The 19,472-nt window shown below is 37.2% G+C and overlaps 1 protein-coding gene across 37 annotated transcripts in view; it reads left to right on the top strand.

Moving 5' to 3' along the window:
* Nucleotides 1-19,472, top strand: part of SOX5 (SRY-box transcription factor 5) — a 1,100,902-nt gene that overhangs the window by 985,193 nt on the left and 96,237 nt on the right. The window lies entirely within an intron of this gene.

The raw sequence follows: 19,472 nt of genomic DNA, 5'->3' as shown, positions 1-19,472 counted from the left end.
CCTACCAAATACATTCATTGCTGGTCAAGATGACTAGTATGGTTGAAACAGGCTTTGGGCCCCTTCGTCCTGTTGATGCAAGCAAGGAGAAGTTACCAAATAAGTAGGTGCTTAAATGGGCACAACTTTATTCCAGGCATCCCAGTTAATATGTATTCCTCCACAGCTGAGAATGTCAGTGATCACATTATCAGATGTCCAAGTGATTTTAAAATTTCATCTCTGGGTTGAAAAGAGAATCAATAAAAATTGTAATAAAGGTACTTTTCATCAACTGTTTAAATCTTTGAGCATCCTACAAAGTGTTCATTTCCACTGTTAAAGACTGTATAATGATGCAATTAATGAGAATAGAAGATCATCTAATAATAGGATTAGTCTCCTCTTTGGAGAAGTTTTATATATTCCATAGCTTGAATGACACAATATGCCTGTGAAATCAGATTTCAGCAGTTCTATTTAATAAAATTAAATTGTTCATGAAAGTGCATTGTCATGGTAGCTGCTTTTAGTCTATAAAGAAAGCATGGTTTTAAATTGTAGCATCAAGAGACAGATACATCTGGTCCGCACGTGGATTTATCAGTAGACCTGGTGGGGTTCTGAAAGACCAGTTGAGTTGCACAGGAGGAACCACCAGTGTGAAAGCTGAGACACACTGTGTTCTACTGAGGTTAATAACGTTCATTCCTATTCTCCCTTTTCTATGAAAGCCTACACTGTGTCTGTTTCTTTGAGCTGGAAATGCCTTGGGAAGTGTTGGAGCCATGGGGACAATAAAAGTAACATAACATTTGTTAGCCTTTGAAGTGGCGTCTGGGGAACAGCCACAATATGGAGAAGTGATTGTAATAGGTAAAACGGAAAAGAGTAGTGGAATTAAAGGAAGAGGGAAGAAGATCCAGCAATAGATTTCAGTGTGGGGACAGGAGATTCAGAGACGTATGATGTTGATTTTCAAAGTTAGTTAGATATCCTCGTTTCCTTTTGCCATTGGATTAGTAGGCAGGGAAAGTAAGGGGGCATTAGAGATCTCCCTCTCTCTTTGCAGGAGGTACAATGTGTATTAGAATATTTGAAACCAATGAAGATTCTAGAAAGATTTATTTATTTATTTGAAACCAGAGTTTCTAGAGAAAGAAAGAAGAAAAGGCACAGCGATAGGAAGACACACCTTCCATCCTCTAATTCTTTTCCCAGATGGCCACAACAACCGGGGCTGGGCCTTTCTGAGTCAAGATCCTGGAGCTTCATCCAGGTCTCCCACGTCAGTGGCAGGGGTCCAGGCACTCAGGTCATCCTCCATTGCTTTCCCTGGGCTCATTAGCAGGGAGATACATCAGAAGCCGAGCAGCTTAGGGCTTGCACTGGAGCTCATACTGGATGCCAGGGTTGCAGGAAGTGGCTCAACCTGTTGTTCCACAATGCCAGCCCCACAAGTGAAGTTTATTTCCATTCTTAAGTTACCAGACTCTCCTAAGTTTAATTTTTTTTAATATTTATTTATTTATTTATTTGAAAGGTAGAATTACAGAGTGAAAGAAGGAAAGATAGAGAGATCTTCTGTCCTCTGGTTCACTCCCCAAATGGCTGCAACAGCCAGGGCTGTGTCAGGCCAAGCCAAGGAGCTGGGAGCTTCTTCTGGGTCTACTTCATGGGTGCAGGGGCCCAGGGACTTGGGCCGTCTTTGCTGCTTTCCCAGGTACATTAGCAGGGAGCTGGATCAGAAGTGGAACAGCTGGGATGCGAACTGGTGCCCATATGTGATACTGGCACTGCAGGCTGCAGCTTAGCCTGCTGCACCACAGCACCGGTCCCTAAAAATATTTTTTTTAAAATAGTTTACGTTAGTAGAAAATAAGAAAAGTTTTAGATACCAAACATATTAGCCCTTGCTTTAGCTATAATTTGATCTGTAAATGGGATGAAGTTCTTTTTACACAAGTGGTATTATGCCCATTAAAATTCTTAAATGCTAATTAGAATTTGAAATAATCAGCACTGTAGTATAACAAAAAATTAATAATCTAAAGCTTTTTCATGGAAAGCCATTGACCTTTGTTAAACATATTCACATAAACACACACACGTATTTTTTGCAATGAGAAAGAAAACTAAAAACAGTACTCATGTGTCAACACATTCTGAAAGTGCCATGACACAGAATCTGGTTTTTCTTGGGTTCACCGACTCTTACCTTTGCTAAGGTACCTATGCCAACTCACTTTTTCACTCATCCCCAACACTGTATTCTTAGACCTCTGACCTTGAATACAGCCTCTCCCAGAGCTACGAAGGAAAGCTGCTCCTCTCCTTCCCCTTGCTGTAAAACATCATCCACATTTGTTTTTCTTCTCCACAAATTTGCCCAGGTGGGTCAGAGAAAAGCTTACTACCACGCCTACTCAGAAGTCTTACCTTAATCCATACCCAACGTCCACCCTAAACATGTAAACCTGTTTTTGAAAAGTTCCACCTTAGCAAATACAATGTGATTTGATTTTCTCCAACCTCTGCTTTTAATTATTCTCTGTATAATCTCCATTCCCATCTCTTAATGCTTTGAGTAGACACCATCAATGTCCGGTCACTTTCTGCTAAGATTCAGCACTGCTGGCAGCTTTAATCTCATAGTCAATTCGCATCTCACTGTTTCCCTCTTGCCTCATTTAGCAGAACTTGCAGCTCTAGAGACCAGAAGGAAGACAGAGTGTGACTGATTTATCTGTTTCTTCAACTGCAAGGTGTGCAGATGTGGGTTAAGACAGTGGCTCTGCCACTGGGGCAACCTAGAGATTTTGTATGTTTAGATTTCTTGGGTATTGGTCAACTTTTTCTGCTCTGCTAAGAGAGGGATGAGTAGGTCTTTTGATCTATGCTTCCATCCCTCGTTCTGTTTGGTCCATCACAAGCCTTGGTCAACAGCTTCCTGGTGAGCAAAACAGGTGCATCTTCTTCCATCCTCATGGTCTATCATGGAGAACCCTGAGTTCCTCTCCAGAGGTGTTCTCCTGTGCCCTGTAAGCACAGTGGTGGTATTATAACCCGAAGCAAACTCCCATGCCTTCTCCCTCAACCCAGTCCCAGCTTTAGTAAACTCCGAAAGAGAACACAGCAGCTGCCATGTCCTTAGTTACTTAGACCCCTGACCAGTGAGTGTCAAGTTCTCTTACAAGCTCTCTCATCATGTTTATGGCGGGTGAAGTTCAGGTTTGTGGCTCACCAATCAACCAGTTAAGGAACAACAAGCAAGTTTTTCCTTTATCTCTGGCCTCTCTAGTTTTTTGTTTCCTTATAAATTCTGCCTTTTCCCTTGCGCGGAAGGATTGGGTGGGGAGGAACACCGTTCTTCAAGAACCAAGCTTTCCCATAAAGCTGCAGGCCCACGCCTCTGTTCCTGCACTTCCCTCACCAGACATGAGGCCGTGTGTACTGCGGTGGTGGGAAAATGCGGGAAGAAATGTAAGAGTTAAGGAGCAGCATGAGTAGGTATTGAAGAAAGATCAGTGGAGCCAGGTTTGAATAAGATGGTGGTGTAGATGGTGTCTAATACCACTTGCTGCAATCTTTCTTCAGACCCAGTAAAGAGTTTGTTGATGGCCTGTTTACATAATTACTTTGTTTTCTGTTGTTTAAGCCTCTCTTTGTGAAAAGCTCAGAGTTGTGTTTCATCAAGGTGTAGTAGGAAGGGTGGGCTGGAGTAGAGTGGGAACCAGTTGGGAGAACAACTGAAATAGCTTTGGCAAAGAAAAAAATGACACAAACTCATCCTCATCAGTGGCAGAGGGACTAGTGTGAGAAGTATATTTATATGTTATTCCCTTTTTTGGAGTTTAAAACATAATGAATCTTCACTCTTATAAAGGGCCAAAGCAATTGATGCCACTGTCTATCACTAGCCAGATTTTTTTGAAGATTGATCTTTTTATTTGAAGGCAGAATTACAGACACACACACACACACACACATACAAACACACAGAGAGACACGGGAATTGATTGATTCTGTCCACTGGATCACGCCCCACATGGCCACAAGAGCTAGGGCTTGACCTGGCTGAAGTCAGGGGCCAAGAGATGAAGTCAGGAGCTCCATCTGTGCTGCCCAAGTGGGTGACAGGGTCCCAAATTCTTGGGCCATCCGCCACTGCTTTCCCAGGTGCAGTAGCATGGAGATGAATCAGAAGTGGAATAGCTGGGACTCAAACCAGCTTTCATATGGGATGTTGAGGTCACAGATAGCAGCTCAACCTGCTGTGCCATAATGCTGGCCCCCTAGTCATGATTTATGAAATACTTTTTCATTCTGGGTTCTCTGATAAATGCTTTAAAAGGATTATCTCATTTAATTCTTATTATATTAGTTTGTATTACGTATTAATATTGCCAATTTGACAGAGAAGAAAGCTGGGTCAACAGAGTCCAAAATTCATTTGCTACCGCAAGTACAGGAGATTTTACTTAAATCAAAAGACATTCGCTTTCTTAAGACATTTGCTCACTCAGTAATCAGCTAATCAAGTTATAATGCTATTTGGCAGTAATTCACATACCTGGTGTGCATTGCAGGCTGAAATGAGTAGCAGGATTCCTAACAATGGGTATCTACTTCAGTCTATGAATTTTCCATTTTATGCCTCTTTGCACAGATATATGTTAATAAACAATTTTTTCAAACATCTAACTCTAATAAAGGACACTATAAATCTATTCCTACTCATGGTTGACTTTGTTTGCCTCCTATCTCTGCTTTGTTTTGAAGTAACCTTTTCATATGATTCTTTACACTTGGGGAGTATTATGAGAAGTAAAACCAGAACCTATATTAAAGACAGAATAGAGATATTTTAAAAGATAAGTAAACTAATATGCATTGAATAAAACACTGTTAATTGCTTAGCTGTCATTTTATGGCTAATGAGATCTTTACTATGTAATAAAAGAAATACTTCATATAAAAAATCACTATACTATAAACTTATAGGAACAGTTAAGATATTCTAAATGTGGCCATTTTATATTTATTTTATTTTTATACAGGAAAACTGACTTAATTTAGATTACACTTATATAAATAATTTAACATATGGTGCCACGAGACCATTTTAATCTTTTTGCAATAAGCCTGTCTTCTGTTATGCCAGGGTCTTTGCTGAGTTTCAGATCTACATATCCAACTGCTTGTTGTCTATTAAGAAAAAATGAGTAGATGTTTCTAGACTGGGTCGAAAACAGAGATTGCAGTGGTCGTCCTGACCCTGACAGAGGTCTGTGCAGATGCTTCATCCCACCTGTTTTCTCAGCCATCCTTAGTGTCTCTCCCTCCCTCTCCTCCCACTTCAGTTCATTTGTTCTCTGTTCATCCTACCTACTGAACACAGCAAGAATACATCCATTTGTGTCCATCTACTCTTCTGGGTCAGACTGTGCTTGTTACTGGCCTAATTCACAGCAACAGACCCCACCGTGATCTTCCTGTTTTGACCTTGCCACCTTCAGTGCACGTCCCTGATTGTTTTCGTTGTAGAATACCTGGAATGTCCTCCTCTGGCTCAGAAGCCTTACATGACTCGGATGTTTCCAGGTTCTTTATCTCTGCTGGCTCTTTATAATGAGCATCTCCCCTTCCTGGAAACGTATTAGTCACCAGACTCCTACTTAGCCTTCAGGTTTCAGGTAAAAACATTGCTTCCACAGAATTCATCGTTAACAGGGAGCACTGATGAGTTTTCTAAGACTTCAGTGTATTTCCTTCCTTACAGCACTTACAGAATTTATTTAAAGTTAGTGGCTCATAAAACCAAGTGTTTGAACTAATTTTGGGGCTAAACAAATATGTGATGTTGAGGGTTTTTTCATAGATTTTTGGCCATTTATATCTCTTCTTTTGAGAACTGTCTGTTGAAGTCCTTTGCCCATTTCTCAACTGATTGGTTGTTTATCTGTTGTTGAGCTTATTAAGTTGCTGGTAAATTTGGGATGTTAATCCTTTGTCAGGTAATTTGAAAATATTTTTTCCCATTCTTTTGGATATCTCTTCACTCTGTTGATCATTTCCTTTGCTGTGCAAAAGCTTCTGAGCTTGTCCACCACTTATGGTGAGTGGGACCATGTAAACAAATGATTTTACAGAAGAAACTTGTTAACGAATAAGTATTCAGTCTCCAGTGCTTAACTTTTATAATAAAGAAGCTATTCTCGTTGAATGTAATGAAATAAGGTAATGGAAATAGTGTATGTGCCTAGTGCCAGGTTTAGCATTACAGTATTTATAGAAATTATCTTTATAATGGTTTTGCTCCATGCTGCCTCACTTGGGCCATTCCAAGCACACTTGACTCTTCAGTCCCTTGACCTAACAAGGCCTGCTCCCATGCTCCCACGTCTAAATGTTTTTACTATTTCTTATCTCTTCCTCAAAGACTCTTCCCTCTGCCTAGAAAGCAAACCCTCATCCTTCAGTCAAGTGTTTTGCTCTAATTGCATCTCTCTGAGTCTTAACCTAACTAACTGATTTAAAATCATAAAATGTCTCTTCTGGGGATTTCACCCTTCCTAGCTTCCTTATTCTACTATTTTGTTGTTGTTGTTGTTGTTGTTAATGCCACCAGCTGTTTTTACACATTCTGTAACTTCCTTATTGTATTCCTCATTTATTATCTATCCGGTCTAAAAGAACTGCCTTACCAGGACAGGGATTAGTGTTCTGGTTTTTTTTTTTTTTTTTTTTTTTTTTTTTATTGTTCAGTAGTGTATCTCTGGTAGCAAAAGAATGTCTAGCAAAAATATAGGACTCGATGCATACTTATAAAATGAAAGAACTTTTATAAGCAGATGTTCATAATAAGTTTTTAATAAAATAGAGCAGCTTATGATTAAGTTCTGGAAGAAATGATAGCAGTTTAATAGGGAACTTTATGCATTTTTCGGCTCCTGTTGGAAGGGCAACAGTATATGAAAAAGCCCTAATACTTTCTCTCCTGCTCTTTTCTTCCCTTATCTTGTCATACCTTGGCTGCCATGTAAAGGATGGACTTTCATACCTATTAATGTGTATTACTTTCTTTATAGTCATTATAGTGTGTGAAGAAAAACCAAACATTGCCATATTTCTGTAGCAGTGGATGTACAGCCTTATAGAAGAATATGAACTGCTAGAGGTTCTTTCTTTCTTAATATGACTCATCTTGCTAATACAGTGGTGACATAAATTAATTCTAAACAGTGAAAGCATATACTTATCAAAATGGTAACTGCCCAGCTGGCAATCTATGAAAGTGAGTTTATCCTTTTCCTCCTTCATCTCATTCCTCCTTTGTTTTATTCCTCTTCCTGTTGGACCTAATTCCTATTGTTTTTTCCTCCAAGAGTCAGTGATTATTTTGGTATTTGTCCTCTTGAGGTTGCCTCTTTTTAAATGAAAGGATTCATTTATATATTGATCTAGCTTCATTTTAATATTAAAAAGTGAGTTTATACAAAATAAAGTTAACTTTGAATTTTTGGACATTTGTGATTAGATGAAAAAATCAGCTAAGGCAATCATCTGTTTCTAATTAATAAAATCAGATTATGGCAACAGTCCATCTGACATTTATTTCTCATACTCATTTTTGTTAATTTACATTTTACTTAATGGGCACCATGCAATTTTTTAACAGTAGTAGTTGTATTGTAGTACACTATTTCTGTTTTTTAACTAGGCTTCTGAGATTTGGAATTAGAAGGAAATATTTATCCACTTATTTCTCACTTTATAAATACTGTATTTGTCTTGGCCAAAAGATGGTTGCCACCTGTTCTACCTATAGGAAGCCAAAAATGTCGACTCCAACCAATGATTAATAGTGATAAGCAGAAGGAAAAAAAGATTGAAATTCTTCTTGGACAGTCATATTTTACTTAAATTAAGCAAGAAGTATTCAATCATGATTTTTTATTGAATTAATTGAACTTTTAAAATAATTTGAGTATTTATAAAATTCGTAATAATATTTCTGGAAGAAAGATTTAAAATTCTAAGTTGTCACAAATGAAATCATTTGGGCTACAGCTCCAGTAACCACTCATATCAGAAACATGTATTTTCTGGAATGTAGAAAACAATAGATAGCAAGTGATAACATCAGAGAATGAATCATACAAAATACCAGCTGAAATCAGTGCTTTCCCATAGCTACCCAAGGTTTGTGGAAGCCATGGTATAAGTGGCTTAAGCTTCTTTCTGATAGAAAGTAATCTGTAGGTGGATGTGGAAGAAAATCTGAAGTTCATCTTTTTATCAAACTCCTGCCTGTCTCTGAAGAAGGTCAATAATCATGACAGGACACAGATAAATGCTTCCTGTTGCTCAACACTGGGAAGGAATGAGCACAGCTTTATGTGTCTGGCCAAGAGGAACCCCCAGAAAAATCAATAAGGAAAATAACTGTCTGGAAAGATCTAGATGTGACGATTTTTATCTTGTTTTTTTTTTTTTTTTTTTTTTTGAAGAAATTACGTATAAGGAAAAGTAGTTGGAATATACTCATCTTTGCCTACCAACGTTTTCCCTACCAACATGCCCTATTACTCAGCTTAGCTTGGAGGTTCCAGTGACTTCCATACAGGGTGAAAAATCATCAGTGGCTCATCCTTTCAGTCAAGACTTGGTGTGCTGTTTGCTGCTGGACTTCTGTCTGCGTGAGTGAGTTTTCATGCAGGTTAAAAGATTGAATTCCCTCTTTTCCTCTCCCTTCAACCCTGAGCCTGCAGGGCAGACAGACAGAAGCACACGTATGATTAATATAGCACAGCTGCAAGAGTGGGTCATTTGCATATGTATTAATAGAGGCAAAAAAAAAACCCAACAACAATTAAATTATATACAGAGACATTCTGCATACTAAAGAACATATGCAAATAGGCCTGAAAAAGTGCAGCCAACATTTTCTCTGACTTTTCCAAGCCCATATGGGCTAGAGTCAGCGCCCAGCAGTTCTCAAGAATCCCCTTTAAGGAAGAACCTGTTAGGAACTGCTTCCAGAGTTATTACCACCCCTAGGGTTCCCAGGAGGTGTTTGACATTTGGACAATGGAGACAGAACAGGCAGTGTTTTTTTCGTGCTACTTCCGGATTTTCTTACTTTTAGGAGCTTCATGATGTCTCATTACATGCTAACAGAAATATCAGTACACATATGTTTTTCCACAATGCACCTTTTCATTGTAACAACCAAATACGTGGTAAACTTTCAAATTATATTTCAAGTTCCACTGTTGCCTATACTAAAGGAATAAAACTGTTCAGTGCCAGCTTTTTTTGGTCATAAGTCCATGCCTGTTTCTTGGTAGCATTGTGTGTCTTCTTAATAAAAACATGTTTAGGTGTCTGTAAAATGTTTCTCTACTAATTAATGTACATAAAAAACTGCTAGGCTCAAAGCCAATAGTCAGTACAATTCTAGGAATAATACCAGTTTGCTATAATCTTTTAAATGTACAGTTTTTATTTAGTTATTTTTTTTACTTTTCAGTAAAACTGTTCAATAGAACTATTCAATTTTCCCATTTTGGCCATGTGTGAGAAGACTAAGTAACTAATATTCTTCAGATTTATAGATTTTCTTTCTGAGAGCTGAGCTGTTTGGCCCAGATAGTGACATAGTTTACATTATTAGTATTCTGTAATTCATGGAAGTAATGTTTCGTGAAGACAAATCCAAACTTGTAGGAAATTTTTAAGTTACTACCTCAATAGGACTGATATCCTGAGTCCAAGCAGAGGAACCATCATTGCTGTTCTTCTTGGTACAGAAAACTGTTGAATATTAGCCTTTGATACTTTCCTTTTTTTGTGTGTAGTTAGGTCAAAGCATGCAGCTGTAACATGTAACTCGGCATTACATATAGCTGGTACGGTCAACATTAAAATCTTCTTAATTATGTAAAGAAAACTTTTATTAATTTTGTACAGAAAAATTAATATATTAATGGATCATTAGACTAAAGACTAAAACGAGTATTTTATTATATAAGACAAGTCTACTATTTTAAGAGATGTTATTACTTAATAGAGCAATATAACACAATAGCTATGAATATGGTACCTACAACCATCTGTACCTGGAGTCAGGTTCTACCAAGTGAATTTGGGCAGCTCATCTAACCTCTTCCTGCCTCTGTATTATGAACAATAAGTGAGATAATACATGTAAAGTTCTTAGAGGAATGATAATTTTTTCAAACGCTTTGTTTTGAGTAAGAGTCAATAATTAGTGTTACTAGCAGGTATTAGAACTATTTTCCCCTGTTTAAAGAAAATTTTGAAAATTAAGGCATAGCAGAACTTTCTTATGTACATTTACTTCATCAGGGCAGCATCTAAACTAGGTGAATGAAATTGATGCCAGATGTCTTCCTTATGAGGAAGTAATTTTATTTCACTGTGAAGTATAACATAAAGGCCCATCCCAGGAATCCATGGACCTTACATATCCCAAAACAATCTGCGTCATTGATTGAAGTGCAGTGTTTCATATTTTGTTTTTGCTCACTCTCCATTCCACTTCAGTTTTTCAGTCCATAAACTGAGAATAATGGCTGCGGTCAAATTTATATTTGCATGTGTATAACATTGTAGAACTGGTTCTATGCACTGCTTCTAACTATTCTAAGTAAATACCTTAAAGGCTAAACTCAGTTACTTTTACAAAGGTGCTTTTAATATAAGATGCAATTTTTAGATAAATAGCATAAAATGTTTCCTGGTAAAATCATTCAAAGCTTTATCATTTCCTAGATATACTAGTGTAATCATACACTATGCTATGTATCTCTTATTCTGTTTCTTTATTGTATACAGCTAAATTGTTTCTCAAATTAAGACAGCCCATAAACTTCATTATTTTCTTTGATGAAACAATGTATTACAGACTTGATTGTGAAACTGAATTATTTTATAGGCTTTCAGTATCCTGGAAATTTTATTTGTTCAGCAAATATTTATTCTTTGTAAGCTGTTGGGGCAGCCATCATGCAGATTGTTAAGATGGATCAGTCAATGATTCTTGGTAGGTCCTAGAGAATCTTGGGATGGAAGAGGACGAAAGGAGTGTGAGCATGGAATAGTGTTTGTAGAAAGGCATGCAACCTACCGTCCTAACAGGTATAGTTGAAATGAGAAAGACCTCAGAGACTGTGGAAAACAGCTATTTCAAACCATCACTGGAGTTCAAGTGTCTCTAAGCACCCCTAAACAGGACCATCTACTTTCATTTGCTTTGTTTACTTGTATATCAAGTTCTTCTGATTACGTTTGCTTGAATTAAAGATTCTGGCACAAAACAAAACTTAGAGCCATTCTTGTACTCTAATTCCTTGATTTTCTAGATGAGAAGATTTAAACTCTTAAATGGTAAACTGGCCAAAACAGCTATTAACAGAAATGTGCCTATAATCCTAGCAACTCCAAGTTCATTCTACTGTCTTTCCATTTTACCATGTTATCCTTAAAAATAGATGCACATATTTGTATATATTTAAATTGTTTTGTGTAAGAGGAGGAGACAAATTGCTAATTTTGTACTGACTTCATTAAATTAAAGAAGGAAGAATAAAACAATGGTTAGGATTTGCATATCGGTAACAATGGCAGCCTTCTGAATTGCTTTCATTTGCTGAGCTCAGTGAGTGCCTTCTGTGGATTAATTCTTTTGTTGAAAGCGTTTGAAAGATCATGGAATTTTTAAAACAAAACAACAGAAATGTGCTGTTTCATATCTATTTGTACATAGAAAGTTCAAAGTGAGATTGTTTATATCACAAGTCTTGTTGATATTTCATTTGCTTCTCAGAAGAAAGATAGTATTCAAAGATGATTATATAATCATGCAGATAAGATTTTACAGTTATGAATGAACTGTCCTGACAGAAGGACCAAGAAGAAAAACCACATTACAATTTTGAGCCGTCTTTGGTTGGCAAGTATATTCACAAGACTTGAAAACTGAGCCCTCTTCCATGCCTCTAGGGGGAAAAAAAAAAAAAAAACCTTTAAGCCAGTCTAGCCCACTTCAGCTTTGCTGTTTGCTTTGGAAGTTGCTCAGTATTGTCTTGCCAAATTCAGTGCAAGAGAAGAAGGTGTGGAGGATGAACCCTAGGTTTTCCATCTTAACCTTGACCTTTCCCTTAATGCCATACTCCTTTTTCTTTTCCAAGAACTCCTTGGATGAAGGAGGTTGATAGGAAAGAATAGCGGAGCTGGCTTCAAAATGTGCTCCAGACGATTTGTTCCGATGAGCATTGGGCCACCAGAATTAAGCTCTCTAACATGGAAACTATAATAATATTTTCTCTTGATTTTTGTATTATCAGGGATTATTCAGCGTATATTAAAAAGGAATATTGAAGAATACATCATTTCATTTTTGGAATTAAAACTATGGAAAATATTATCACTAAGAAGTGTAGTAGTTACTTTAAGATACTGGAGAAGGTTCGACCTGAAATTTTAGGTGAGCAGGTTGAGAATCGCTTATCTGAAATGCTTAGAACCAGGAGTGTTCTAGATTTTTGATTTTTCCGATTTTGAGATTTTTTGCATGATTAGATATTTTTGGTTTGGGACCCAAGATCAATATGAAATTCACTTATGCTTCATATGCCTTTTACAGCCTGAAAGTAATTTTATACAATATACTTAACAAATTTGTGCATGAAGCAAGATCTCATGAGATGGAATTTTCCACTTGTATCATGTTGATGCTCAAAAAGTTTGAATTTTGGAGTATCTCAGATTTCAGATTTTTGGTTTAGGGATGTTAGATCTGTACTCCTACTGTAGTCGACCTGCATTCCTTCTATACTATGTAACTCCTACTACTTTAAATATGTTTCCTAAGGATTTCCAAATACATTATTTTTCCTCTGATTTGAGTTCTTTGGTTTTAAAGGAATTTTAAATTATTGAGAATGGTATGGACCAGCATAGCAGGTTAAACTACCATCTACAACACTGGCATCCCATGTGGGCGATGGTTTGAGTCCTGCCTGCCCCACTTCCATGCAGTTCCCTGCCAATGAACCTGGGAAAGCAGCACAAGGTAGCCCAAGTGCTTGGACCTCTGCCTCCCGTATGGGAGACTTAGATGCAGTTCCTGCCTCCTGGCTCTTGGCTTCAGCCTGGCCCAGCCCCAGCCTTTGCAGCCATTTGGGAAATGAACCAGCAGATGAAAGATCTCTTGCTGGCTCTCCCTTCGTCTATAAAATATGACTTTCAAATAAATAAATAAATCTTAAAAAAAAAAAGAAATAGTACCACCACAATATTTGGTTAACATATAGAAGAAAACTCCAACCATTTAATCACACAATAAATAGAAGTAAGGAAAGCAGGCATTTCACTTAAGGGTTAAGATGGACACATTCTGCATTGGAAAACTGTTCCATTCTTGGATCTGGCTCCTGGATAGAATTCCCAGCTCCTGGCTTCACCGCAGTTGTTCCTCAGCCCTTTAGGCATCTGAGGAATAAAGCGGTAGATGGGAGGTCTCTCTGTCTCTCAACAGTGAAACCAACAAATTTTATAGCAGTGCCCTTGAAATGCTGTTCATTTTTATTCTCATCTTGATTTGATTCATCTGGTTTACTTTCAGAGAAAATGTAAGTTTAGATGTTTAAATGTCATCTTAGACACATATCGCCTTCTAATACATAGTTGGAAACCATTAAGTATCTCGTTTTCATACATTAATTACTTGCATTGTAACCAGTTAGTAGTATACTTGTCTATCTGAATTAATAATGAGTTTATGACCCAACCATCTCCCTCCTCCTTTAAAATGTTTCCTCAAATTCAGTTTAAGCATTTACAAATGTTAAAGCTTATAAATAGTAACATGTAGAATGTTTGTGCAGTGTAGAGGATTAGGAGTTTGAGCTCTAGAACAAAACAGACTTGTACGTGCGTCATTGGTCAGGATATCAAATAGCTTTTAGTCTTTGTTTCTTCACCTATGAAACAAAACAATATAATTCCTACACAATAAAGGTGTTGTGTGGATTAAATGTGATGTTACACATAAAACATTGAGGATAGCATATACATTTAACCATTGTTAGCTGCTAATATTCTCATCATTATATTCTGGATTCAAAGATTCTCCACAAACATCAAAAATGAGCCTCGCAGCTTTTTCAGCATTCCAAGTTAACAAGTAATTTTTTTGGATCCAGAAATCATGTTGTTTAGAAAAAAAGGTATAGGGTGAATTAAAAAAAATCTTAATTCAAGGTTGGGTTGAATGCCTGTTTTGGGAGCTAAGTCCTCATATTTAATGCAAGCAGAAGGTCTCTAGGAAAGCAAAATACTCTTTCACTAAAAAACAAACAAACAAAAATTATTTTTCTATATGTCTGACTTCAAAACCCCATGTTTGAATTCTTACTAAAAATAAAAATAATCTATTTCTTTTCATTTCATCATAGAAAATGCTAGTGCCTTGCTTTTATGACATTCAGTTATTTGTGAAAGGTACAAACTTTTATTTGTAGAGGGAGAGCCATTTTGTTGCTGGACAGTTATAGTGTTTTGTCATAATGAAGAGAGTTTCACAGCAAGTGTGGATAGTCGGGGCATTGTAAATATGGCCAAAGTAGTTGACCTAACTGTGATGACCCGTCCTAACTTCTAATACTGCTCAACAAACACAGCAATGAATTAAGTGTTCAAGTATCAACCTATCTCAGAAGTGATATTTGAATCCAATCTCAAGTTGTTTAAACTGCCCAAGACTCAGGTTTTCTCATTTGTGAAAGGTGTAAGTACAGCTGTCCTACCGGTATCTCCTGGAGAACGGGATGGAAGTAGCCAGAAGCTCAGAGGCACCCAGCGGGAACCTGTGCATCTTACACGCAGACTTTGGTCGATCACAGAGCCACTGATTCACGTGCTGCCAGTGATGACACGGGAGAAGGCCGATGCAGTTACTGACAGGGAGCCTCGAGACAGCGAGCTTCTGTCTCAGAAGATGCAATTAGGCAAGGCATTTTTGATTATTATCATTCGACCTTAAGAGCATGCATACAGGAGAAGAGAGCCATCTAGAAATAAATAACAGTTTGATGTAAAATGGCTTCATAGTAGTAGTCAGACTGCTGTGCTGTTTTGAATTATACAAGTCATCGGTATGGGCACTGTAAACCTTTGGCCCTTAAGGCTCCTAGATATTTTTAAATACGAATTTACCTTCAACAATGCACCTTTGTATTTATTTCTCTCTCTCTCTCTCTCTCTCTCTTTCTCTTTCTCTTTCTCTCTCTTTCTCTCTCCCCCTCCCTCCCCTCCTCCCCCTCTCCCTCTCCTTCCCCCCCCTCTTTTCCTCTCTCTTTCCCTCTTCCTCCTTCCTTCCTTCTCTCTCGTTCTCCTCTCCTTTCCTTTTTGTCTTCTTGTTTTACTTCTCTTCATTTAACTTCTTCCCTATTTTTAGCTACCTTCGTCTGTTAATCTCTACCTCTTTTCATATATTTTTCTCAATTCTTTTCTCCTCTCTCACTCATCAAGATCTGATTCTCTGGTTACTTTTTTTTTCTTATTCTCATAACTGCAAAAAATTGAACTATTTTCTTTAGAAGCATTTGTTAGCTGAGCAAATCTCATAGTATATTAGTACATGAGCACAAGATTCAAGAATTGGATTTGGAAGTATCAAATGGCCAGGATGGGCAATGTAAAACAAAGATATCTGGGATTGTTAGTTTTTTTTCTTTTTGTTTTTGGTATAAATAGAATTTATAACATAATATCCTAGATCTTCAATATACTACTATAAAAATGTTTCCATGTATAATTAATCTTTCAATTAATAAGGCCAAGTATTCCAAATATATCAGGGAAAGAATCTTTCATTTAGACCATAGCATAAACAACAGTTTGCAATGTCACATTAGTATTGGATGTTTGCAAATTGTGCTTCAGAGATGGAGAAGGAAGTGTGAATTCTCTGAACAAGGGAAAACTTAGAGGTGGAAGCATAGCCCATTTTTTTTTTAAAGGTTTATGTATTTATCTGAGAGTCAAAGTTACACAGAGAGGGACGGAGAGGCAGAGAGAGAGAGAAAGAGAAAGAGAAAGAGAGAAAGAGAGAGAGAGAGAGAGGGAGAGAGGGAGAAAGGGAGAGAGGGAGAGAGGGATAGAGGGAGAGAGAGAGAGAGAGAGAGAGAGAGGTCTTCCATTTGCTGGTTCACTCCCCAATTGGCCACAATGGCTGGAGTTGTGCCAGTCTGAAGCCAGGAGCCAGGAGCTTCTTCTGGGTCTCTCACACAGGTGCAAGGGCCCAAGCATTTGGGCCATCCTCCATTGCTTTCCTAGGCCATAGCAGAGAGCTGGATCAGAAATGGAGCAGCCAGGCCAGGACTCAAACGGGCACCCATATGGGATGCCGGCACTGCAGGCGGCAGCTTTACCTGCTATGCCACAGCGCCGGTCCCGATAGCCCATTATTTTTAACATAAGAAAGTATTGCACAATTGGTTTCATAGCATCAGCTGAAAGGGACAGAGTTGCTTTCACCTTGTTTGTTTAATGGTCTACTATTTGTCCTTTATACTTGTGTTTCCTCAAATGGTGAGCAGTGGCCCCAGCTTCTTGCTTTCCTGCACACCCAGACCACTTGCCATTCATTCTTTATGCTCATTTGGACAAATGTGAGATATATACAAATCAAACTAAATTGTATGGTATTTTAGAAAATATTGGTTTTATAATTTGTCTTTTTGATGGCTAAATAATATAACTATAAGCTATTTTATCTGAATTTTATTTTTGATTTTGTAACTGATAATTCTGTGGTGTTAGCAATACCAAATCTCTCTCTTCTTTCTCAATATTTACTGAGTAAATTGATGAGACTTTAAGATGGTATTTATAGAAGATTTTGTGAACCATTTATTAGAATTTGTGGAAGTGTGATAACATAGAAAAGTTTAGGATCAATGGTAAGTTGATATGATGTTGGTACTTTAATGGGTAAATTTTCCCAATTAAATGAGAGAAAATGCTACTGGAAATTTATATGTTTTCTTCACTAATGTATTTTCCTTTAAATTACAATGACTTTGTCTTCATTTTTTTTAACGTCACTCTTTTTACTTTCAAACTGGCTGGGATCTGAGGTTGGTAGTCATGTATTGATTCCAGCCAAACCTCAAAGAATAGGATCAGAAGAAGAATCAGAGATGATCCAAATAAAAAAGAGAAATGTTAGATTTTTTTTGAAAAAAAGCTAAGTTGTCACTTCACTCATTGAGTATGAACTGAATAGACTTCTAACCCTTAAAATACTTTTTTTCTCTTTTTATTGCCTGGAATCTTAAGAGCTTTATCATTTGCAGTCATAAAATGAAAATATACACCAAACCCTCAAAGGGCAAGTATGAAATTAAATTATATTTGGGCAGCTGTAACCTTTTAAAACGATCAGATTCCAGTTAATGTATTTCTTCCTGTTCCAAGTGCTGCCATGGTGTTTGATGGTGGGAAGCAGTCCAAAGGGCATTGGGAGATAATAAATTCACTGTAAATTTCACCCCAAGGCATGTCTCGATACACCAAGGCCTCCATTTAGCAAGGCTGACCTAAAACTCTTGTCACATCCAAAGGTCATTTATGTTGGGCTTGGTGTGTCCCATCTATCTTTTCTTGATGTACAGAGTGACAGTTGAAACAGGATTGAGCTCATAAACAGTCATCTGAATATGAAAAAGAAGCTAGCTTTGGAGTAGGAGGGAAAGGGGAGAGGAAACTGCCTTTTACGGGGGGCTGCCAAATGCTGCACTTCTGCGGTCGGTGAAGGATCACCATGATCTTGGAGCTTCCGTTTCTGAGCAGTCATCAGCTTGTGGATTTGGTCGATTTAGAATCAGGTGTGCTGTCCTCTTGCTTTTGTTTGTATTTGTTTCCAAAGCCTGGGGTAATGTTTAGTGAGTATTTTTTTTAAAAGAATTTAATATTTCCAACAGCCTTTTACTTTAAAATAACAATACCCCTTTTCCCCTTTACATCTGTTCTCTGAAATTAATGTCGCAACACATCAGAGCAAAGCAGGAGGAAATTTGTTTTAAAGAAATGAAGTTTAATGTAATCCTGGAAAACAGTGATTTTTTTTCCCTAATACTCTCTTAATCGTGTAGCTTTTAAAATTGTGGTAAAACATGTATAACATAACGTTTATCATTTTATCTAGTTTCAGTGCGCACTTTGGTAGCATTAGGTGTATATGCAATGTTGGATAGCCATCCCTACTTTCTGTTTCCAGAACGTTTGCATTATCCCAAACTAAAGCTCTGTACCCATTAGACAATCATTGCTCATTCCCCATTCCCTTTTGCCCATTCCTTGGTAACCAGTTCTACTTTCTGTGTCTGTGAATAGCCAGTTCTAGGTAGTTTATATTGTAGCTGAAATCCTACAGTAATTTTCTTTCTATGTGTGGTTTATGCAGCATACTGTTTTCAAGAACCATCCATAGCCTGTGTCTCTGAATTATACACTTTTAAGAATGACTTCAGTTCTTTTAAAAATAAAATTCATTTACATATGTTAAGAATCATGAACATATGTTAAGAATTATGGACATATAAGCCTTTCTTCATAGTATCCATAAGTAATATGTAGTAGCAGATACAGAAGCTTAAGACAACTAGTGGACAGTATAATGAAACATTAAACTCTTGTAGGTTTTCTTGGGAAATAAATATAAAAAGGCTTTTATTAAGGTAGATACAGGTGTTCACTGATATGTTTCAAGTGTCTATAACAATGCTTGGCACATAGTATGTGCCCAATAAATTTTATTGACGTAATCAGTCAATCAATTTAAGACAGAGCAGTAGTCAAAATAGTTGATTATTTTTCTGGACTACTTTGGTAATATATATGTGAAGATTATTTCTTGTGCAACTGAAAAGGAAACCAGTTATAATCAGAAAACCCACTGAGATAAAAGTACACTTTAATACAAGGTGGTTATTGAAGTATATTTTTATTATTTTAATTGATTTAAGGGTTATATGTGTTTTGAATGGTCTAAATGTCTCATTTGTGCTGTATTCTTTTCACGTGGTCTAGAAAATAATGGTAGGTGAACTTGAATTAAAGAATAGTTTATACGGTCAAGTTCTTGGTATAAATTATAAAGTCAAGAGCAGATATTTAAATGAAACCCCAAATGTTGAAAATTATATATCTAAATTCTATAACTGATTTTGAGTCATTTCTACTTTTTAAGTTTGTTTATTTTTATTTATTTGAAAAACAGTTTACTACTGAGAGATCTTCCATCCAGTACTTCCTTTCTCCAGTGCCCACAAAAACTAGGGCTGGGCCAGGTCAGAATCACGAGTCAGGAAGCCTTTCAGGGTCTCCCATGTGGGTGGCAGGGATCCAAGTACTTGAGCCATCATCTGCTGCCTCCCGAGGTGTTTATCAGCAGGAAG

Source organism: Oryctolagus cuniculus, chromosome 9 (genome assembly GCF_964237555.1).
Source record: "Oryctolagus cuniculus chromosome 9, mOryCun1.1, whole genome shotgun sequence".
In the NCBI taxonomy this organism is placed as follows: domain Eukaryota; kingdom Metazoa; phylum Chordata; class Mammalia; order Lagomorpha; family Leporidae; genus Oryctolagus; species Oryctolagus cuniculus.
Note: the sequence above shows the minus strand (reverse complement) of the source record. Positions and strands in the feature narration are given on the sequence as shown.